The sequence below is a fragment of the Lolium rigidum genome, chromosome 6, assembly GCF_022539505.1.
Source record: "Lolium rigidum isolate FL_2022 chromosome 6, APGP_CSIRO_Lrig_0.1, whole genome shotgun sequence".
Lineage (NCBI taxonomy): Eukaryota > Viridiplantae > Streptophyta > Magnoliopsida > Poales > Poaceae > Lolium > Lolium rigidum.
Window position 1 is genome coordinate 32,683,812 of NC_061513.1, and position 17,297 is coordinate 32,701,108.

A 17,297-nucleotide genomic window follows, 5' to 3' on the forward strand; every position below is an offset into this window, starting at 1 on the left:
GTCGCGCCCTCCGGCCTGCTGCTGCTCGTCGCGCCATGCCATGGACCGGCCTCCGGCCACCACGGCCCCGTCACACGACGCCGCCCCGGCCGCGACCGGCGCGATGCACAGAGGATTTCCTGAAAATTCAGCCCGCCACGACTAGGGGTTCGCCCTGTATTCAGCCTCCCACCCTGTACTTGTAAGGGGCGAGAAGCCGCCCCATACCCAAAACTGTAAAAATTCGATACCGGGGGCTGATTTACGGGGTCTGCTAGACAGCCGGGTAGAGCTCTACCCCATATATCGACGGTTATTTTACGGGGTTGGGGCTTTTAAGGGATGTGTTAGACATGCTCTAAGGATCCCGGCTTGCATCAAACGGAGCACAGCATAGAAATTGGGCAGCAGCTGGCGCCTGCGGCCTGCGCCACCACACTCACGACCCAACCCGAGCCCCCCGCGCCCCAGGTCTGGCTTCCCCTTGCTTTTCGTCGGGTGCGAGCACGCCCGGGTCCCGGGATAAGCTGCAGCATGCGGAGGCCGCCGCCGCCGCGCTACCAGTCCCGGCGGCGCAACCGCGGAGGATGTATCCTGTGAGCGGCGACGTGAAGCAGCCGGAGATGTCCCTTCTTGTCCTTGGTCGACGGTGGACGCCTGGTCAGTCTCTTAACTCCGGGAATCAAAGCTCCCTGTTCCTGATTGCTTTTCCTGAATAAGGGGTCGAGAATCAACTCAGTAAATCAAACAACTTATCTGGATAGAAATTTCAGTAAACATATAGTAATAGCAAAGCAAAGGTCAGTAAATCAGATGGTTCGCCAGTTGAAGAAGATGACATGACTTCCCACACACACCTAGAATAATGTCTGTTACCTGGCACAAGCCACAAGGTGTCCTACTGTGTGACAGTAAAAGTGTAAAACCTTTGATGAAAACTCTTTTCTAGTGTTATTGCTTTAGCAAATACTCCTACAAATAATAAACCATTTTCGTGAACAAGAATACACTGTGTTCCACATCTTATGAAACGAAGGTTACTCAATTATACGGGAAACAGAACAGAACCTAAGGTCAAGTTCGACTGACACTTGCACTTCTCAGCCCTGTTAATGTGAGTGCTTAGATTATCTGCGGGACTTTCTTCTGCCAAAAAACACTGTAGGATTTTCACCAAGATAGAGAGCTCTACTCGCCACTGGATCAGACCTACACTCTGATACCCAACAATGAATGAAAACAGAAAAAAAAATTGTGCTCAATAACCCACGACAGAACAAAATAGTTGACCAAAACACTGAATCCAGAATGAAAGTGGTGGCAGGGGAAGCAGACTCTTACATGTGAACTGGAGCTCGCAAGGATGGATCGGTCTCGGCACCACAATTTCCACCAGTGGAGGATCAGAAGGAAAAAGCTAGCAATATCACCAGTGTAGTGCCTGCTGCCTCCGCCACGAATACAGTTTCGGTTTGGCAAGAAGGTCCTGGCCAATAGGGAATGCACTAGATTCATACTGAAAAGAAAGAACAGGTATGTGCAGGACAAAGCTTAAGGTAAAACGTTATAGGTTGCCGGAACAAACCATCATCAGGATTTTCTCACACCAGGGAAATCACTGACAATCCACGACCAATTACACGATGAACAAAACATTACAGGTTTCTCCTGATTGGGTCTCAAGAAGTCGACCCTCCTCCGTGTCCAGATGTCGATGCTCCGACGTCTCCGGAAGTTGATGCTTCTGCGTCTCCGGAAGTCGACCCACCAGCATTTTCGGAAGTCGAGCCCTGTTCTGCATAAGACCAATAATTATTCGGTCTTAACCTCCAGAATCAGCTAACTGCCAGAGTTTCGCTCAAACTCAGCTAAGCAACAACGCAATCAAGAAATCACTAACTTTGTGCAGAAAAGTATATTTTAAAACCACTAGTTTTAAACATGTGCAGTAAGAGTACATTGATCCACATTGTACATAGCGTCGGTGTAATAACTATTCTACTTAACAGCAAAGCCCCTGCAATAAAAAAAAAACTAAACAGAAAGAGAAGTGAACAAAGCAGAATGTATTGTCTGAAGTCATCACAAATTTTGTAGAACCATGTGCAAATGAAGAAATAAGTAACTAAGGTCAACGAAATTACTGGGCCTGCTGGAGTTCCATACCTATAGTTTTTCCTTGTAATACAACTTCTGGAATGTGAGAAATCATGTGAGCATCCTCCCCTTGGCACCTCTCAACCATACTTGGACAGCCCCAAATGTAGAGTTTCTTCAAGACACCAAGGTTCCTTGTGCTTTCAGGCAAAGATGTCAGGTTTTGGCAACTAATGACATAAAACTCTTGTAGGGAAATGAGCTGCCCCATCCATTCTGGCAATACAGTTAGGCCATTACATTCTGTCAGCCAAAGTACTCTGAGAGCGGGAAGGTTCTTTATGCTTTCCGGTAAATATGTCACTGTGGGACATTTTTTTATGGAATTTTTTTCTAGAGATCTGAGGTTTCCCAACCATTCAGGCTGTGTCACCAGGTCCTTCAGTGACCACAAACATACTTTTGTGAGAGAGGTTAAACATTGCATGGCCTCAGGAAACACCCTCAAGCCGTTGCAGGCATTAAGTAGTAATATCTCAAGGGTGGGGAGGTGTTGAAACCTATTCCACTTTTCTGGAGAAAAATTGCAGTTATTTACTACCATATGAAAAGGAAGAGCGGAAGAGTAAAGCTTCCCAAATCCCCTTTCTGGCAAAACCATGTTGCTGTTAGTCAAGTGCCAAAATATACACCTCGGGGGATATATGGTAAGAACTCCAACTTGGGGCAGTCCTTTATTTCCAAACTATGCAAATTTGGGATCAATGGCTCTTCATTTTCTTCACCTGACAGGGTTGTCCACAGTTCCACCATATTCTCCATTGACGTCAATCGTATAAATCTTAATTTTGTACAAGTTCCACCCGTCTCTCCATAGAAATCTTTGCCGATTTTTCTAAGATTGGGAATGCGCACCAGTACTAGGCTTCTTAAATTTGGCAGTTGCCCAAGTGGAGGAAGATTGTCACATGTTCTTAGACCAGAAAGCTTGATTAAAGTGAGAGAAGGGAGGTAGAAGGAGACGTCAGACATCCATGTAGGGAAATCCTTGCTCGTGTAACGATTTAGATAAAAAGTTTCAAGAGTACGGGGAGGTATGAGCCTTTCTAGTACAGATTTGTCGTCCTCTCCTTGGATCCCGAAACTAAGATATAGCCGCAGAAGATCTGTTTTATCACGCAACTTCGCTCTTTCTGCATCTTCTGGATGCCTCACATTTTGAAGCTGCAAGACTTGAAGTTCTTTACAAGTCAATTGCTCTAGCTCGACAATACTGCTACATTCTTTGTTTTCTGTCTGATGTACAGTATGTACTATCACCTCTGGCAAATTCAGATGCTTTCTTATGTCAGAAGCCTTGAGAAACACTTTATCTTTCGCTGACACAACCACGAGTTCAGTGAGAGTAGTCATTTCATATATGCTATCTGGTAAATCATATAACTTTGAATAAGAAATGTCCAATGATTGAAGCTTAAGGGCACCTAACGAGGAAGGAAGCTTTTCAAGCCTCATACAATATGACAAATTGAGATACCTCAGCTTAAGCAACTTGCAGAATGACTCGGGTAGTAACTGCAGCTTGGAGCAACTTGTTAGGTTCAAAGAGTCAAGCTCAGAAAGGTTACCAAAACAGTCAGGGAGTTCACTAAGGTCGTGACAATCTGAAAGATCTAGGTCGTTCAGGTGAATTAGCCGACAAAGGTGATTCTGGGAGCACTGAAACCTTGTAGCAATCAGAGAGGCTTAAGAACACCAGATTTTGCAGATTGCCAAAATCTTGTGGAAGGTTTTCTAGCTTGTGACAGTTTGATAGATTCAGATGCTTCAAATACTTAAGGCTAAAACTTTCAGGTAATTTGGTTAGCTTGGAACATCCTGACAAGCTTAGGAACAATAGATTTGGAAGGGTACCAAATTTATCAGGGAGATTTTGAATGCCAAGACACTCTGACATATTTAGGTGTTGTAAACATGTCAACTGGCAGATGGATTCCGGCAACTCTTGGAGGATGGAACACCCCAATAAATTGAGAAAAGAGAGTTTAGAGAGCTTACCCAATGACTTAGGTAGCTTACTAAGGTTTTTATTCTTGGATAGGTCCAGATAACAAAGTTTGTGAAGGCTACACATATTATCGGGCAAGGCTTTAAGTGAGCAATTGGACATAATCAGAGTTTTCATATTTAGCAGTTTCATAAAAGACTTAGGAAGCGATGTGATTGGCAAGCTCGTCGCATCAAAGTACCTAAGTAGCTTCAGTTTATGCATGGAAGATGGCAGCCTCACTGAACCTCCAATGTTTCCTGAGGGACTTAGATTCAAGACACGCATGTACTTGTATCTGGAAAATGCCTTTTTTGGGCTAAAATGGAGAGATCTTAGCTTGCCTGGTAGATCTTTGAAAACATTGGTTTGCTTCTTGTATTTGATCAACTGTGTGTGTCAACAATGAATAGCGGCCTTCCAATTCCTTGGTATGGTATCATCAGCATCCAGAATAAGGAATTCCTCAGCAATAATTACTGATGCAAGTTCATGCACCAGATCATGCATGATGACCTCCCGAGGAGCTTTAGCATGCATTGAATTTGGACTAACCTGTAGAGGTAGAAAACAAAAACACATTGGACATATTATTATAGTTACAAAGTAATTGATTAATTGGTATGTTACCAATAATTGAAAACCAATAATTAAATTTACTGCTCTTACCAATTTATTTATATTCCTGTATTAAAATCAACAGTAAGATTGTAATAACATGGTATCATTAATATTTAAGCTAGTTCTTAATTTTTTTTATCAAGAAATACACGAGGGACTCCTTTACATTTTTCGCATTGACTAGTAAATCGTAAATTTGATAAAAGAAAAGAAAACGTTTATACTACTATACTTACAGATTTTGTTATCGCAAGGACCTCTTCTTTAAATAAAGAGTAACTTTCTTAAGACTACATTTCATCATTTGTAAACTAGCAAAGGAACCATAATTTTAGATTTGTAGTTTCATAAAACTCAACAATCGATTTATTTTGTATCATTCAGAAGGCCCACACTTTGTAATATCTAACATGCATGTGCATGTCCCACTTTTCTGCGATATAATTTTCTTGGTCATAATTTTGTAATTGGCGTGCCTTACGAATTTATCTGGTTTCGATTGTACAAAGGAGAAAAGTAGAACATGAGAGTTGGAATTTCAGCTCGGACAAAGAGTCGAGAGTTGTAAAGATATTTTTCCTAATCTTGGAAAGAAAAGGATAAAACTATAAAAGGCAAGCTTTGGCTGGTCATAAAAATTAATGCACGTCCATTCATTTTACTAAGAAGGCATGAGGAATCATATGTGGACAAGTCATCAATCTGCAAACACTAAATACAAGGACGTTAAATACTAACCGAAGCAGATCCTGAAATTTGAAGAAATGACATCCCCAGAAGGTAGTCAATGCAAATTTGACCATCATACTCATGAGGAATGTATCCAAGAGCATCCCATTGCTGGACCAGACTCGTTCATAATGGAGCCCTTGGGGAAGGCCGCCAAATAGGTGAAACAAATTTTGAAGTCTACCTTCATGTAATAATAGCTCGGCATGAGGCACTCTAATATTTTCTTTTGATACAAGTCTTCCAAACTCAAATCAATCTTTGTGTCTCTTATATCTTCCCATCTCTTGACATCCTTTGACTCGGACATTACTTGCCCAAGAGCACACAACACGAGTGGTAGCCCCCCACAGTTCTGTGCAATTTGTATTCCAATTTTCTCCAGGTCACTTCGGCCATGATCACGAGGGCCGAAAGCCCTTTGATTCATTACTTCCCAGCAATGTTCAGGTGCTAAAATATTCAAATTGATTTGGGTAGACTCCGGCACAGGGCAAACTTTCCTTTCATTTGCCAAGTTACCAACACACAGTTTTCTTACTACGCTTATATTTCTTGTGGTCACTATAATTTTGCTGCCTTTGGAGCCATATTGTAACATAAGCTTTAATTTTTCCAGGTTATCTCCATCTTCTTCCCAGAGATCATCCAGAACAATCAAGTATCTTGTACTAGCAAGTCCTTTTTCTCTAGATTATCATGTAGAAGTTGCAAAGTACACTTGTCAACGTTGAGATTGCTATCTAGGCTTTTCATGATGGCAAACCCAATATTTTTCAAATCAAACTCCTTGGACACATAAACCCAGGCTTGGATATGGAAGAAGCTTTTGACCCTCTCATCTGTGTAAACTGATTCTGCTAATGTCCTCATCAGCAGAATGACTGAAATATCCTCATCAGCTTCAGTGTTGAAGAGCATTTTGATTATATTATCCCTTTCAATATTCCTACCCACCATTCCAGTTCTATTGCTGGCTGCAAAAGTCTCATTGTTTCTGCGCACTTCTGGACGTGCTTCATGATGAACTACGAGCCTGGGTGTCAGGTTCTCCCTTTCTAGTTCGTCTATTTTCTTCCTCACTTTGTCCAATTTGTGGGGCTTGGTTATTCGTTGTATGAGTATATGGCACTGTAATAGAAAATTTTAAGACAGGTCTTTCTAGAATCAAGTCAAAAAACGTATGCTACTATATACAAATAGCGTTTCTATATATATAAATATAAATATATAGTTGTTCTACAACAATTTCTAGCTACAAAAAGAAATGGTTTTGCTAAATCTCATTGGATTAAAATTTTCTTATGTCCCAATCATTTAGAAAAGTGCAATTGGGTATAGTGATGAAAAGTACAACTATTTGCAATTGAATGAGAGGGTGCAAGTTGCACTTATCACTAAACTGAAATTTTCGTTTTTCTAAATCAATTGAGACTTAAGAACAACTTGGTCGATTAAGACAGACAAAAACATGAAAAAGTAACATGTAACATTTGTTTATGTGGAATGAAGAACTGAAAAAGATGAATTCCCATAAAAATTAAGAAAATACAAGAAAAAACTAGAACATATTCCTAAGAAATTTCTAAAAGTTACTCCTGAATTTAAAGAAAAGTGTCTAATTGCATGATAAAGTGTGTTTATTTTGAACTAATCAATAGGGTCTCCTGGATTTCCCCAGTGAGTGAGGAAACTTGACATCATCCTTCAGTTACAGAAGAAGTTATATCTTTTCTCTAATAACGGCAGCATTTGGGTCACGGGGTCTGAGAGCATCTCCAGTCGCGTCCCCCAAACCGTTCCCCAAAGCGATTTGGGGCGCGCCGGACAAAAAAAGCGTTCCAGCCGCGTCCCCCAAAGCCCTTTTTTGTCCGGCGCGCCCCGATACGGTGTCCGGCGCCCCGAGCCCGTCCCCGTCCCACAGGGGACGCACCGGGGACGCCGGACACAACGAAACGCGAGGCCAACCGACGCGGGCCCGACGCGTCAGCGGCACAGGGAAAATTCGTCTCACACTCCCGCCAAATCCCGCCGCTCCCGCCAAATCGCGCCTATACCGCCGCGCACAGGCCTCCCAAAACATATCCTGCCGCCGATTCATTTCTCCTATCCCGCCGATTTCTTTCTCCCTCCCGCCGTGCACCCGCCGCCGCTACCCTCTCCCCATTCCATGGCGCCGCCGACAGCCCCCAAAAAGATGGCGAAGAAAGCGGCCAAGAAGCCGCCGGGCAATGCGACGATAGGGGCGAAGCGCCGTTCGCGAAGCCGCGGAAGGCGCCGGCTGCGAAGAAGAAGCCTCGAAGGCATGACCGAAGATGAATGGCAGCAAGATTGCCTGCGCCGGAAGCTATCGACGGCGGAGCGGAAAGGACGGAGGGCGGCGGAGGCCGGAGAAGAAGGCTCGGCGGCGCGCCGGCACCGGCGCATAATCGCCGGGTGTATCGCCGCCACCAACGCGAGCCCATATAGTACGAACGTGCCGGTGTACGTTCGGGAGTCTTCTCTCCGTCGCAAGCCGCCTTCTACAACGACGGCCCCTCCGCCACTCCCGGGTGCGTGACGCCTAACTTGTCGCCGCACTACCAGGATGCGCTGCCGCACGGCGGCTTCAACCCCAACAACCTCTACTCCCCGGCGTACGAGCAACGCGAGCCAGGACCCGGTCCGGACGGCGGCCCTTTCACCGGCCGCAGGGGTCCGCTCGAATACGACGGCGCCTGCCTGAGGAGGACGATGGGGTTGAGGAGGAGGACGACGAGGAAGAGGACGGGGTGGAGGACGACGAGGAGGACGACGTTGAGGACGAAGAGGGCGGCGAGGAAGAGGGCGGCGAGGAAGAGGACGACGAGGGTGCCGGTGACGATGATCTCGTGGAGGTAGACGCGGACGGCGTGAGGACGAAGAAGAAGAAGAAGAAGGCGTCGGGCACACGAGGCCCGAAGTGGACGGTTCTGGAAGATCTTTGTCTGTGCGAGTCGTGGGCGACGGTGAGCCATGACTCCATCATCGGCGCCAACCAAAAAGGCGGGAAGTATTGGGCGAGGATCAAGACCGAGTTCGATGAGCGCAAGCTGATCAACAGCGACTACCGGAAAGTGCCAATGAAGAGGAGCCAGAAGGCAATGTCGACGCGATGGGCCATCATCCAGGCGTCGGTGAACTCCTTCCATGGGTACCATCACAACTTAGAGACCAGAGGCGACAGGCGGCGCCGACGTCGGCCAACTGGTACGACTGTTTCTTCCATAATCCGTAGCGCCCACATTGTGTTCGATGAAATGACTCTGCTTCCTTTGGTTAGTTTGATCGGGCTATGGAATTGTACGCCAAGTACTCGGAAGGTCACAAGTCTTTCGCGCTGACGCATTGCTATGGCAAGCTCAAAATGAATGAGAAATGGAAGTTGACGCGCCTGTCGTTGTCCAAGGGGAAGGACGCCATTGATTTGGACGCGCCGCTGGCAACGTCGGCAGGGCGTCCTACTGGCAACAAGGCTGCCAAGGCCGCCTTGGCCGACGCTGCGTCGTCTAAGAAGACGCAGGCGTCGATCACGAAATGCCTCGCCGACGTCTCCTCGACCTTTATCTCCCGCGACAAGAAGGCCGACCAAAGGTGGGCCGAGCTGCTCAAGAGGCAAGAGGAGAAGCCTGGAGCTCAAGAAACGCGAGGGACGACATGTCCCCGCCGAGAGACGTCGACGGAGGGAATGTCTCCCCGGACGCGAGCGGCGCACAACTTCTTCAAAGGCCGGATCCTCGACGACATCGAAGCCAAAATGGCGGCGGCGGACGCGGCGGCCACCGGCAGCGGCATCGGCATCGGCGGCGGCCGGCAGCGCAGCAAGAGCAGGCTGACGCGTCTTCTCTCGCTACACCTGCGTCGGCCTCCGCGTCGGCGACGGAGCGGACGCACCATGCACGGGAACGGGCAGATCGCGACGAGGTCGTCGTGCTCGACGGGCCTGCGTCGACTCGGGACACGACGCCGTCGACCAACCCCTTCTTCTAATTTGCATGCACCACCGGTCCGTAATATGATCGCGCGCCCGGTACTTTGATCGATCGCCGCTACTCTGATCGCGACGAACCGACGGGAACGATCTCTTTTGAATGCATCTATTTGAATTTCTGATTGGGGGCGGCGTTTGGGGGACGCGGCTGGGGAGCGACGTCCCCCAAACGCGGCACGAACAAAACACGTCCCCCAAACGCTCGATCCGGCGCGCTTTGCGGGACGGTTTGGGGGACGCGACTGGAGATGCTCTGAATAGCTATTCTTTACAAGTTCTCAAAGAAGAAAAAAACTGGCTTTTGTCGTACCTAGACCACCCATTGCCTCTGTCCTTGCAAATAAGGATTCTAATTCCATAAAGAAATAGCTCTGCCAAATAGTCTTTTGATTAAAGTACCTTTGGTTGGCTATTCGGGGCTTCCAAGTCGTCCAGCACGTCCTCAATGTCGTAGGCGACGGACTTGAGCTTCATGAGCCATCGACCTGCAGCTTGTCCGTTCTCTTCTCCTCGGCGCAACCTAAGATCTGCATCATGCATCAGAGCAGCCAGATCTTTCATTTTCTCCACCATGTGCTGCACCTCCCCTTTGTATCCCCACTGCAGGGCGATCTCATCTATGACGGGTTGGGTAAGCCTGCCAATGATTTCTTTCACCACGGAACTGGCAATCATCTCCCCAACGCCCACCATGACTTCACACCAAGCTTTTGCTCTGTCCCGCAAGTCTATTGTTGTGTTTGTGGAAGACAAGCAACAGCAAGGTAAGGAGCGCTATGCTTGTGGAGTCCACAATATACAGGATCAAGCCTTGTTGTTTTATCTTTATTTCGGTCGCCCAATCTTGTTTCGTTTTCCCTACAGAATGTGAACAATGATGCAATTGGTGTGTGGTTTGTGCGGGCCAATTAGTCCAGTCAACTATCTCAACCACCAGCCTCCACCGGTAGGCATCTGCTTGCGCCGATCCAGCCACAAGTGGAGCCAAATAATGCCGGGAGTTTGTTTGCAAAAAAAAAGGTGAAACTTTGTCTACTTAGGGTACTAGTTGGTTCTTTTTCTTTGCAAATGACCCTATCTTATGTGGTGGTTTCGTATTAGTTGGTCCAGAAAACTAATATGGAATGAACAAAGTATAACTTTTTATTCAAATTTCTCATCTCGCCAAACCTACAGGAGCCGCACCGGAATCAGATCATGGGCCACACAAAGATATGTACTAGCATAACGAGTTGTGGAAAAACCTATACATCGCTCATTACTAAAAAGTCATCGCCGGGGAGACAGCAAGTTTGGGCCACATTAGCTTCCGAGAGGCATTCGGTCGTTTCAGGTTTCGGGAACAATCTAGAAGGTTCTATGCAGGCTTTCTGTCGTTTCGGTTTTTTCCCGGTATATTAGGTTTATTTGATCGGTTTTTTGGCCTTTTTTAAAATAATTAGAAAATTGTTCATATTTAAAAATTTGTTCAGTTTCGGAATGTGTTCCTTTCTTGTGTGCCGAACTTGGCGTGGGTGAGAATGGCGTGCCACTCTTCGTCAGTCATCCCCGATGGCTTCACCTTCTGCGGCGGCTACGCCCGCTGCTGAATGAAGGCCCCGTTGGCAGCTTTCCTCGGTTTCTTCCCTTTTGGTGGCATGGCGGCAACAAGATCTATTGGTGGTCTCGCAGCGACATCGACAAATATGGTGGGAGGATGGGAGAAATGCGCGGGGAAGCGGGGGAGGGAATGAAATGGGCAGGGAAGACGAGCAAAGCGGGAGGGAAAAAATTTTAGACGCTAATTTGACTCTGTTGAACCTATGACAGGTGTGGCCTGCCGTGCAATGCCGCCATTTTGATCGTGCCGGGTGCGTGCCTTGTGGGTCGGGGACGGCCTGGACAGACCCAACAGGTTTTTGGGCCGCGCCGGGCTCGCCAAAAGTTTGGGGAACGCGGCTGGGTGGCAAAATTTGTCTGGCGCTCCCCAAACTAACTTGCTGGCCCGTTTAGGGAACCTGGTTGGGAAGCTTTTATTTCTCGCAAACCCAAATTCACCTACTAGGGAATTTATATATGAAAAAGTAGATCTCCACCATAAAAAGTGGAAAAGATTGTATCACAAAATTACATACTCCCTCTGTCCATAAATAGATGTTTTAGATTTGTCTAAATATGGATGTATCTAGACACTAAATAATGTCTACATACATCCAGATTTATACAAATCTAAGATGTCTATTTATGGACAGAGGTAGTACATCTATGCGTTTTAGGAAATTTTAAAAAAATCTTTCAATAACAGAGATTTTGTGTAAAGTATTATCTATGCCAAGAAATTTCAGTTTTGATAAAAAAAAAAGAGAGACAAAAATGCCATGCGCTAATGTCTAGCGCCTTTTATGTACATGTTTTAATGTACATACATCATAATTTATAATTTATCTGTACATATATATTCATACATACATTGTACATACATACATGTTTTCTGCTACTGTCTACATGCCGTAGACGTGCCTGTGCGACCTGGCCGTGTATTTAAACAAGTGGATCGATCTAACTGCTAGCGATGTGGTACTATTTTTTTCTCCGGAAAGCCAAGTAAAACTCTTCCGCGCCGTCCTCGCCGATTCCCTCACGGCCAAATCCTCCGTCGCCCTCACCCCGATTCTCCTCGTCGCCGTGGCGCGCTCCACCGCCGCCGCCGGCAAAGTATTCGTAAATAAAGCTCCCGTCGCCGCCGCGTCGTCCTCCCGGGAACGGCTTCGCCCAGGAACAGCACCGAGGTCGGAGGTGCTGCTGCTCGGATGGAAGGGATCGGAGGAAACTGGGGTCTGGGGAGGACGCCCACGAGCTCGTGGGGACGCGCCTCGATGCACCTGAGCTGTGGGGTGGATGGCCTGGACGGCTGCTGGCTGTACTGACTCTTAGTAGTAGTAGAACACAAACACATCATGATCCCACGAGTGGGTTCCAGATTGATCCTTTCCGTCACTACTCAATTGTTGACTGCTGTCTTAACTGACGAGATCGACATTGCTACTGCTGTTCACTTGAGATACATGAAGGGAACTCAGAAAAATATGCACGAGCTGCAACAAAACGTGAGCGTGGAAGGAAGAAACGGGTTTACCAGCTGAAGAAGGGCAGAGCAACGTTGTTGCAACCTCAGACTTTGGTCTGCAACTAACAGTATAGTTGAAGATGCAATCCATGTATCAATTATCAGCTCTGGTTGAATGTTTCCCGTGCTGAAGCTCGTTCATCCAGCTTGGTCTGTTGCTCGGGCCTCGGCCGCGCTTCCAGAAGAATTATCCATGTTAGATTTAGAAGTTGAGGCAACAAGATGAGGTTCAGAAGTCAGTACAGGGAGCAGATTAGCCAGGAAAAATCGAAACTAGTCAGAACACTGCAGACGATTTATTTGGTTAACAGAGCTTGGTTCTGTCACTAGAAGAAGACACAAATGGCTTGAACACACCTAAGCTTGTAAGACTCAGTCTCGCAAATTAGGATTGTGTTGAAATACAGAAATATACGTGTTACATTCAACACAATTACTAGATGTCACATGTAGGAGTAGGTTATCCAATCGCCTCTTCTGACATCCAGCCGTGATGGGCTTTTTAGGTCACTGTCCCCCTCGTGCTGGCAAGCGACGATCGATACTAAGCGACCCTAGGCTGGAAGGCTTCGGTGCGCGTGCAAGCATCAGGCATCGATGATGGCAGAATCGATCTTGTCAGCGGACCGTCGTCGAGCCAAAAACAACATAATCAGATGATGAAATAAGAGAAGAACTCAGATATTATATGTGCTTGCACCTACCGACACACGATCGAAATGTAATTGAGATTCAAATATTGTTGAGTGAGGAGATCAAGAGGAAAAGATTGAAGATCCCAACCTGGGCTGGATCCTGGAGGAAACCTGAGCCAATTCATCATATGCTTCCATCATTTTTTGGTAGAGCTATGGTTCGGCAAGGAGTAGGAGTTCTAGACAACGGTTAGAGAGATTAGTCTCGGGTATGGGTTGAGTGGAGTTCAAATCCTTGCATGGTTTCATGTAAGGTATTCTTGTAAATAATTTGTTGCCTTCTATAAAAGTATGGTACGCGTTCGCTTACTCTAAAAAAACGTTTTTAGTAGAGTTATTTCTCTTGGGGATCATGGTGGGAGAGGAAGAGAGGTTCGATCCTAGGGATCAATGGCGAAGAGGAAGCGTAGTCCGATCGATGGAGAAAAGGATGCAGACGGCTATTCGGTGGCTGTCCTATGGAGAATTGGATATGCTCGTCCAGCCCAAGAAGAGACAGCTCAAGCTGGGGCGCCCAGCCCATGTGGAGAGTGAAGGAGCCACCAGGGATGGTCAACCGTGTAGCTCTTTGCCAAATAAAGGGTGACGTGGGCACACCAAAAGACTGGAAAATAAGATATTGGATGATTGCCATTTAAACCATTCGCAATGGAGCGCTTAAACATATGCGCTAGGGATTAAATCCCCTCCTTTTTGCCAAGATCATGGCTGTTTACCTAGCATCGGCGCCAAACTAAGAGCCTAACACTTAAACAATTAGCATAAGATATAGCTTTTAGGCTACCAGCAATTGGCCACACAAGTAAGTAAGAGCATCTCCAGCTGTTGGAGGCCCCTGGGGCACAATCCGGATGGAAATTGGTTCGGATTGGACCTATTTTGGCATGGGGAGCAACGATTTTCCAGCCGTCCGGTTTACGTGGGCTAGAGCGCGGAATCTTCACTGACACGTGGGTCAGAGCGTGGAATTTGCTCCATTCGGAGTCCCCGGTAGCACCCCGGGAAACCGAGGATGGCCTGGGGAGTCCGGACGGATTTAGGCCTAAATCTAGATGAAAACGAGAAGCTGGGGCGTGATTGGGCCGTTTTCGTCTGCCCGGATGAAAAAAAAGTGATCCTGAGGGCCTTCCTGAAGACATGGCTAGAGATGCTCTAACTCAATAAGCGTCGGTTAGCGTTCATGCCTTGTGCGTGCTCTTAGAGACAAAAGATATGTGGGGTAGTGGGTAGTTTCTCGCGTGGACATTAATGACTGACGATTATGGATGGGCATTGACCAGATTGTCCCTTTGCTAATCAAACCAGGTGAATTAGTTCATCGCAGTCATTGCTTTGCTTTAGAACCCTTGCAAAAAAAACTTTAGTCATCTGGTGTTGCATGTAGGCCGAATTTGAGGTTTATATATATAGGCCTGCTCAATTATCCTGAAGTTAACCTTTTCTTAATTTACAATTACTTACAATTAAAAACTGGTTCTTCTCAAATCTATGTCTTATGGTATGAAACTTGAATGTAACATTCACTCAGTCATTTGAGAAGAACATGTATCAGGTGCCACAAAGAATACAACTCGTATGCTTTCACCATACGCAGAGAGCACTGTTGAATTAGCACCTGGATGCTCATATTCAAGTCCTTTCTTGTAAAACATGATAAATATGTGATTTTAATGTGTGGTGGATGTGTGATTCAATTCCTTGGTACTCCATCTTGCTCTAGCTTATATATTTGCTCCATCGTGTTTGTAGTTTGCTTAGCTTTTCTACATCCCACCGTCCTACTCTTTGTAGCTCTCGGTAATTTCAACCACGAGAAGTTAGGTATGTGCAATGATGCTTGGAGTGTGATGCATTAGGGAACAATCATATGCTTTGTTGTTACAAGCACTAGAGATGCTAAACGGTTTTCCAAAAGGCACACAACAAAGCCTCTGATCCTGATAACTTCTCGGCTGAGTTCTATCAGAATTTATGGGATGTTATCAAGTCAGATCTTCTAGATTTGTTCATCTTTCTTCATAACAGACAACTATAATTGTTTCGCATGAAATTTGGTGAATTTTTTACTACTTAAGGTTAATGAAGCAGTAAGGATCCAACAATATATCTCTACCTTTCTTCCGCACACGTGCAAGCATCAGGCATCGATGGGTGGCAGAATCGATCTTGTCCAATGGAATAAAAGAAAAAAATCAGATTGTATATGTACCTCCAACTACCAACATGCGATCGAAATGTAGTGGAGCTTCAAATATTTATGAGTGAGGAGATGAAGAGGAAAATATTGAAGATGTCAACCCGTGCTTGATCTGGAGGTCGGTGCGAGCAAAGTGGGTCTAGATGGAGCTCGGAATTTAAACGGGGAAACCTGAGCCAAATCCTCATATGCCTCCATCAGTTTTTAATAGATCTGTTACTCATGGGGATCATGCGGGAGAGGATGAGACGCTCGGTCATGGAGATCGATGGAGAAGCGGAAGCGATAATGTCGTAGTCTTATCGATGGAGAAGAGGATGCAAAGGGCTGTTCAGTGGCTATCGTATGGAGAATTGGAGATGCTCGTCCAGCCCAAGCTAGGATGCCCAGCCCATGAGGAGAGAAAGGGATCCACGAGAGATGGTCAACTTCATAGCGCTTGCCAAATAAAGGATGAAGTAGATGCACCACAAGCCTGAAAATCAGATGTGGGGGATTACTATTTATACCATCCACAATGCAGCGCTTAAACACATGCACTAGGGATTAAATCCCCGCCGTTATACCCAGATCCCGGTTGTTTTCCTAGCATCATCGCCAAATTAAGAGCATGTGATTTAAACAATTAGTATAAATATAGCTTTTAGGTTCCTGGCACTTGGCCGCACAAAGAACTGCTTCAATAAGCGTCGATGTTCACGTCCATGCAACATGGGTGCTCTGAGATAAAAGGTACATGGGGTAGTGAGTAATTGCTCGCATGAACATTAATGAGTAACATCAATGGATGGGCATTGACCAAATTGCCCATTTGCTACTGAAACCAGGTAGATTAGTTAATCACAGTAATTGCTTTGCTTTAAAACTCTTGCAAAAAGGAGCATTCCTTCTGAGTCATCTGGTCTTGCATGTAGGCAGAATTTGAGGTCTATATATAGGATCGATCAATTATCTTGAAGTTGACCTTCTCTTAATTTACAATTACTTATAATGGCTCGCTAAATTATCTTGAAGTTGACCTTGTCTTAATTTAGAATTACTTATAATTAACACCTGGTCCTTCTTATATCTATGTCATATTGTATGAAAGTTGAAGGTAACATTCACTCAGTCATTTTGGAAGAACATGTATCATGTGTCACTGAAAACACAACATGTATGATTTCATCTTACTCAGAGCACACTGTTTGATTAGCCCTGATGTTGATATTTAAGTTCTCTCTTATAAAACAAGATAAATGTATGATTTTAATGTGTGGTGGACACATAGGTAAACGTGTGGTGGATGTGTGATTTAATGCCTTGTCACTCCATCTTGTTCCACATGTTTGTAGTCTCCTTAGCTTTTCTACATCCCACAATCCTACTCGTTGTAGCTCTCAGAAATTTCAACCACGAGAAGTTGCGTATGTGCAATGATGGTTGGAGTGTGAGACATTAGGGAACAATCAGATGCTTCTTTGTTACAAGCACTAGAGAGGCTAAGGGTTGGGGGCGATGGATCCATGCGGGGGATGGACCGTGAGAAAACTAAACGATACTGATCCTAGGTCGCACAAAGATGACATGTGCCTCTCTCCAGATGTTGTTGTGGCTCTCCACGAGCTTCATGGAATATTGAAGCGACGTTCTACTTCCATGTGCACACGTGCATGGAAACATGTTTGTTGCTCTAGAGCTTCTCAACGAACATCCACTCCATAACAACATAGCCTTCGACCCCCTAGTTACTAGCATTTTGCCATTGGCCACTCAACGTTGTTTCACTACCGGGTTCCTTCCGTCGACTCGAAAATGAGAAGCTCCATCTCATATGG

The 17,297-nt window shown here is 45.8% G+C and overlaps 1 pseudogene; it reads right to left on the bottom strand.

The window, feature by feature from the left end:
- Positions 1-1,606: 1,606 nt before the first annotated feature.
- LOC124662402 lies at positions 1,607-10,175 on the bottom strand (annotated as a pseudogene).
- Positions 10,176-17,297: the final 7,122 nt, after the last annotated feature.